This window comes from Pinus tabuliformis, chromosome Q (assembly GCF_031772625.1).
Source record: "Pinus tabuliformis cultivar Carrire ecotype Pingquan chromosome Q, CPIR1, whole genome shotgun sequence".
In the NCBI taxonomy this organism is placed as follows: domain Eukaryota; kingdom Viridiplantae; phylum Streptophyta; class Pinopsida; order Pinales; family Pinaceae; genus Pinus; species Pinus tabuliformis.
Genome location: NC_142296.1, coordinates 509,082,199 through 509,089,513, shown reverse-complemented (window position 1 = coordinate 509,089,513; position 7,315 = coordinate 509,082,199).

Sequence of the window (7,315 nt, the reverse complement as noted above, 5' to 3'; positions counted from 1 at the left end):
GGAACCAGTTTTATCTTTCCCTCATTTTGGGAAAGTTTTCCAAGTTGAAACTAATGCTAGTGGAGTTGAAATTAGAGCAGTTTTGAGTTAGGAACAGAGACCAATAGCCTACTTTAGTGAGAAACTAAATGAAGCTAAGAAGAATTATTCTTCTTATGATAAAAAAATTTATGCTATTATTCAAGCTTTAAAAAAATGGAGACATTATTTTCTACCAAAGGAGTTTGTATTGTATTCTGACAATCATGCATTAAAGTTCATAAACAACTAGCCAAAATTGAACCACAAACATGCCAAGAGGGTAGAGTTTTTACAGAGTTTTACTTTTGTGATAAAACACACGAGTGGTAAGTTGAACAAAGTTGTTGATTCTTTGAGCAGGGTAAATTTCATTGTACAAGAATTAAGAGTTGGTGTTGTAGGATTTGAAGAAATGGTTGATATGTATAAAGATGATGTAGAATTCAAAGATATTTATGCAGTTTTACAAAATCCAATAGTTCATAACAGAAGTTAGTGGTTAGATTGTCTTATCCAGGGAGGTTTATTGTTCAAAGGTAACAAATTGTTCATTCCCAAATGTTTTATGAGGGAAAACATAATCAAGGAGAAACATAGTGGAGGATTATCTCATCACTTTGGACAAGACAAAACCCTTGCTCAGGTAAATGCTTTTTACTATTGGCCAAAGATGCAAACTGATGTTAAGAAATTTGTTGAAAGGTGCAGAATATGTCAGCATGCTAAAGGGAGAAGCCAAAATACAAGATTGTACCAACCATTGCCAATACCAGACCGACCATGGGATGCAATTAGTATGGACTTTGTTTTGGGGTTACCTAGAACTCAAAGAGGGAATGATTCCATTTATGTTGTGGTAGATATATTTTCCAAAATGGCACATTTCATTGCATGTAAAAAGACTAGTGATACAACACATATTGCTAATCTGTTTATTCAGAGGTGGAAAGGCTACATGGATTTCCTGTAAGTATTTGTCTGATAGGGATACAAAGATTGTTGGGCATTTCTCGAGAACTCTTTGGAAGAAACTAGGCGTCAACCTTAGTTTCAGTTCAGCATATCATCCTCAAACAGATGGACAGACCGAAGTGATAAACAGAAGCTTGGGAAACATATTGAGAAGTTTAGTGTATGACAATCCTAGGTAGTGGGATTTAGCACTTTCTCAAGTTGAGTTTTCTTATAATTACACTCCAAACCGAAGTACTTAGATGAGTCCATTTCATATTGTTTTTGGAATGAATCCAAGGCATGCGTATGAACTCAAAAATTTGGGTAAATAGGAGACAAGAAGTGCAAAATATGAAGAGTTTGCAGAGCGCATGCAAAGACTACAAGAAGATGTCAAAGACATATTGAAGGAAAGAAGTGGAAAATACAAACAAAGAGCTGAAATGAAGAGGAGAGAAAAAGAATTCCAAGTGGGAGATCTAGTGATGGTATACTTGAGAAAAGAAATATTTCCTATTGGGACTTACAATAAACTAAAGACGAAAAAGATAGGACCATGTAGAATTATGAGGAAGTTTCAATTAATGCTTATGAAATTGAATCCCTAGACGGGATTGGAATATCACCTATCTTCAATATTGTAGATTTGTGTCCATACAAGGAGACAGAGTAAGAGCTACAAAAGGAACCTGCAGGAGATGAAGTTCAAACTTTAAATTGGGAAGAACAAATTCCGAAGACAGTCAAGAAAGAGGTGGAAGCTATTTTGAAGAAAAGAGTATCCAAAAGAACTAGAGGACAGGTTTATTTTCAATATCTAGTCAAATGGAAGGGACAGCCAGTGGAGGATGCTAGCTGGATAACAACAGAAGAAATATAGAAGTATGGAGTAAATCCTGAATGTTTGATGAAAGATTCTTTTCTTCCCCGAGAGTGCATCTGGACTTAGCAAGAAATGTGATTGTATGTTCACATTTTGTGGGTAACATGAGATGAATTTCATTGACCTAAGTGGTCAAAATCAGTTTTATTAGAGAGGTTTGAATCTCTCGAATTTATCTTGGCTTTAATTATTGTAATAATTAGATCACTGTATTATTTTTAGAATAGGAGATAAGTTGTTATTATAGGTGTGTATCAGAGCTTGAGAATAGGGATTTAATGGTTGAGTTGATAAAAATAGAGATTGAGTTGTTAATGCCATCAAAATAGGATTTGATTCCTAAAAGAGGAAAGAATGTAATGACACAGAGATTAGATGATCGAGAATAGAGTGAGTTAGCGAGATTTTGAGTGAGAGATAAGGTTTGATATTGAAACAGAGGTTAGACAAACTATTGTAATCGAACCAAGAGGGCCAGGACTCTGTAATTTCCATTTTGTTGAATAATTGATTGAAGTGTGGTGTGGACACACTGTTCTAGTGTAGAAATTCATTTGTAGCTGTGTATCAGCGTTTTGGACCCTAATCGGGTATTTTTCTCTCTTTAAACACTTTATTTATAAATCACAGTCAAATTAGTATTAAGAGTTAATATTGAGTTTAAGCGCTAAACCTTTCCTTAAGCATCTTTCTTAAAGTATGAATTAAGCACGTGGGTTGTATTTGATAAGTAGGAATCGGTATCTCATGCTCAAAAGGTCATCAATGGTATTTCAAAAATTCGCGTGATCAACCTTAGCGGTTGACACGCAGCACGAGAAAACCACTTTTCTCATGCCCTTTCGATCTGATATCATTCGTGGAAGAATCTGTGTGAGATTGTGTGATAGTCGTTCGATTGGACAGGTCGCATCGATGGTGGAGATCGTCCGGGTTAGTTGGTGAGTGGACGACGCATAATCAGTTAGATCTGGAGAGGTGAGATCAACGAAACGAATAGAAGCGCTTGATAAAATGAGAATTCAACGAGGGACCGACATTGATTGGTCAGATAAGCGGGACCCTCAGGGGGAAAATCCACGTACTGAATCTGTTTGTGCGCAGCTAATTGGTTATAAGGCTAATGAGTAGTCAAATTATAGACTACCACCTCATTTTCATCAACCTCGTGTGTCACATGCTCATGAACATCTTGTGAGCATCATTATTGATAGACACATATAATAAGATAACACACTTCATATGATATGGTGTTATCATAGTTTCTAAAATTTTAACTCAAAATGATTTATTTTAATCAATACATACTTTTTTAAAATTGTTTTAATGTAAAATGTGTATAATAATGATGTGGTAGTTGTATTAGTTCCAAGATTCATGGCTTCGTATCGTATGGAAAGTGTTTCTTCATGAACCGGATTTGGCTCAGGATTACCCATTCAAAATATCCCAGGGTTCCCTGGATTTGGAAGCTATCACTTTGTAGGTTTCCATACCAAGGCTCAATTCGATCAAGTCCGTAGCGTCTACCAATTCCGCCATATCCCCTTCTCGAAGAACAAGATCATACCTTGATCTAATCCTATTATGTAATATCCATCAGCATTATTCATTGGATATTTGCTCAATATTTGGTGGGAGAAATATCCTCCCCTACTCCCCTACTCCCCTTCGTTTAGCAAACTAGTATATGGAATGGTTACCCTTGCACTGCAAGCTTGTGAACAGGGGAGCCTACCCCCCCACAATTCCTCTCCTTCAGACGGTAACAATACGGAAACGGTTCATGGTGATATTTCCCTCCCGGCATGGATAACATCCATCCAACACGCTAAGAAGTGACCGAGGGACGGATAGAAATACTGCACCGGGAAGAAGGTACCGCAACCACTAGGGAGGGCACACCCAACATTGCCAACTCACCTGTTTTAAAAGTATTTCTTATACGTTGGCAATTTACTCAACACCTAAACGTTTTAGGTTTTTTTGAACTTTATAGATTTATAAAATGTATATGGATCATATCATCGATCCTTTGATAGAATAGAAGTGTTAGGTTTATTGAACATTATAGATTTATAAAATGTATATGGATCATAACATAGATCCTTTGATAGCATAAGTTGGCATTTGCACTTCCATTCATATATCTAAATTTTTTAATTCTTCATTTAAATCTTCACGAATAGATAGAGATCCCAATTATAAAAGCTTACCCAATGGAAACAATATTATGATTTTTCTTTTACTCAAATTGGGCTACATTTACATCACATAACATATCAAATCACTCTTCATCTATGTTTTTTTTTCATATGCTACTTGGGGCATTTTCTTTGCAACATTTAATGCAATTGCTAGATTAAGTTCATCTTAGAATCCTCTATAGGTTTGGCACAATTTTACTTTGCAACATTTGGTGTAATTGCTAGTTTAAGTTGATCTTAAAACCCTCTATAGATTTAGCACAATTTTAGTTACAAGTAAAATTCATGATTTTTATTCCTACTAACCCTCATAAATTATTATAATTCAATTACTATAAAAATAAGATTATTTTGATGATTTGATTAATATCTATATATATTTATTTATAAGATTTATTATATATATTTATTTATAAGATTTGTTATTCACATGACATGCATTTTGTGTTGAGCTTTTTTTCACATATAAAATTTCATATATTAAATGTTTATATATTTCAATCTATAATTATGGATTTTCAAAATCACTCAAACCATTGAAATATAAACTAGTAAAATAGACCATATATCATATTGTTTTAATGTAGATTTGCTTAATCATTCTATATTATTTTAATGTAAATTTCCGTAGTTACTCATATTGTGTAAACGTGTTTATAGAAAAAAAAAATAGCATATTTTAACTCACTTAAGCATTTCAGCTCCAAAAATTTATATACAAAACTATATTATAAAAAAATTTTTTAATCAAGCCATAATTCCATTTAAGAGTAATTGTGATCTCAACCAGCCAGAGCACCAAAAGAAGAGGCAACATTATTATTTCAATCAAGAAAATATTGAGGAAATATTTAAGCACCCAGTCTGCTCCTCCGTTAACAATGGTAAACTATATTTAATGTTGCGTTAGCATTAAATTCTCTTATACGTTTCCATTTCGCCTTCTTATTGGTCACTTTGTTTAATTTGTATCTTCGTCGATGTGTGGTTTCTAACTTTATTTGGAAACCTGTAATTGGTATGGTCACTTTTCAAGTACAAGTAAGGAGAACGTATTTTTCCAAATCATTATTATTTAAGTATGGTTGGATTTATTAAAGATGAACGAAATTCTAGTAAAACTTGATAATAGAAAATTGTTTTATTTCTTTTTATAGAGTTATTTTTTATTATTTTTTTTTATTAAATTGTGTAATTTGTAAAATTAAGTGTTTTGAAATTTTTTATGGTATTGAATTTATTTATATATTAAAAAATGTATTTTAAAGAATAAGAAATCACATGTTACTTAAAATTTCTAATACCTATAAATATATATCGAGTTAATGAAATAATATAAATTAAATGGATAGATATTAATAGATATCAAAACACTTATCTCATTATACATCTATTATTACCAAGATTAATAAAATATTTAATATATATAGTAAATTTATATATATATATATATATATATATATATATATATATATATATATAATAAGTTTTTTAATTATGGAGGTTTATAATTTGTAAATAAATTTTGTTATAATACCATAATTTATTGATACTACATGCCATAAAAATCTTAATCATATGAATATGAAAAAAATAAAATCTAAATCTTTGATTTGTCACTATTATTTAGTCTTTTTATAAAAAATAAAAAATAAATCTTATAATTAAAAAAATATTTTAAAATAAACACATACAATCGCCAAAAAAACATTTAATATTAAAAACAACTTCTAATATCAAATGAAATAAAAAATCATTTTATTCTCACTCATATTTATCACTTATAAAATATCATTGATATGTGAATTTAATAGTTATTAAAACTTATTAATTCTTACAAATTTCTATCTATATGTGCCTAGTTGATATGATTCGATTCGAACTATCACCAGTGATCTTAGACTAAATTTATTAAAAGATGTGATTCGATTCGGACTATCACCAATGGTATTAGACTAAATTTATTAATTACTTTTAAGTACCTAAAGAAACTGGTTGAAAAATTGCGTTGGAATAGCTTTAAAACCGGTTATTTGTGGAAAATGTTTATGTTTTTCTTCATCATTGAAAATAAATGTATCTCTTTTTACGAACTCATCAACCAAGTTCCAGACGCATTATGTATTGTTTATAATTAATATGATTTGTACTATCACCATTGACGTTACACTAAGTAATTGACTCTCAAGTAAGTGAACAAATAGGTTGAAAAAATGTGCTGGAATAGCTTGGAAAAGCTGTTCTTTATGGAAAATGCGATCCCAATACATATACATATAAATGTATCTTACCTTTTACAAACTTCAACAACCAAATTTCAGATGTATTGCGTACATTTTAATTTAGGTTGAGTTTCAGAAGTATTGTTCTATGTTATAATTTATCTTAGCTTCATACTCACAAAAATTCCATAGAATCATCCTCATGCAAAGAGAGGGAGACTGCTACACCACATAATTTGCTATTGAAACAACATTTACAATCCGTTGAGAATGCAACTGTATGTGAAATTATTTGTGACATCAGTTTCAGCGACATGAGGAATAAAGTAGATAGAAACGATGGATGCTTGTGTCTTTTTACAAAGTGAAGATTTATAGATGTAATATTTTAACAGCTGCCAAGGCTGAAGAAATGAAAACAAAGAAGAATTTGATACTTTTGTTTATATAGAGACGTATCTAAATAATTAAGTTAAAATTTTAGAAATCTTATTTTAAAATAGATATGGTCACTAACATAATTATATAAAAAAGAAAAAACATATTTTTAACAACATAGTTTAATTAATAAACATTTTGGATTTTTTAGGGGTATTTTTTCCAGTCAAATTTGTCAAAAATCAAGTAAAGATTTTTATAATTGTAACTTTGAGTTATTTAATCTACAAAAATAGGGTATCTCAATTTTTCTATTTACTAAATTCATTTATGTGATCAAACATGGGTTTAAACAATAAAATATCACAATCTCACCCAAAATTGTATCTTCATATTTTGATAAAAAAAATGGTCAAAACTTCTATTAGTTACATTGTTACATTGTTAGCTTTTAAAAAATTACAAAAGTGTTGGACTAGAACTTTATATCTTATAATATTTATCATTTATACATTCAAAATGGTTATTCTAACTTTTCAATGTTTTGATCATTTTTACAAGTATATTTTCCAATCAAATTTTCTAAAAATTCAACACAAATTTGTTAGAATCACAAATTTGAGTTGTGTACTCTACACAATCCAAGTACC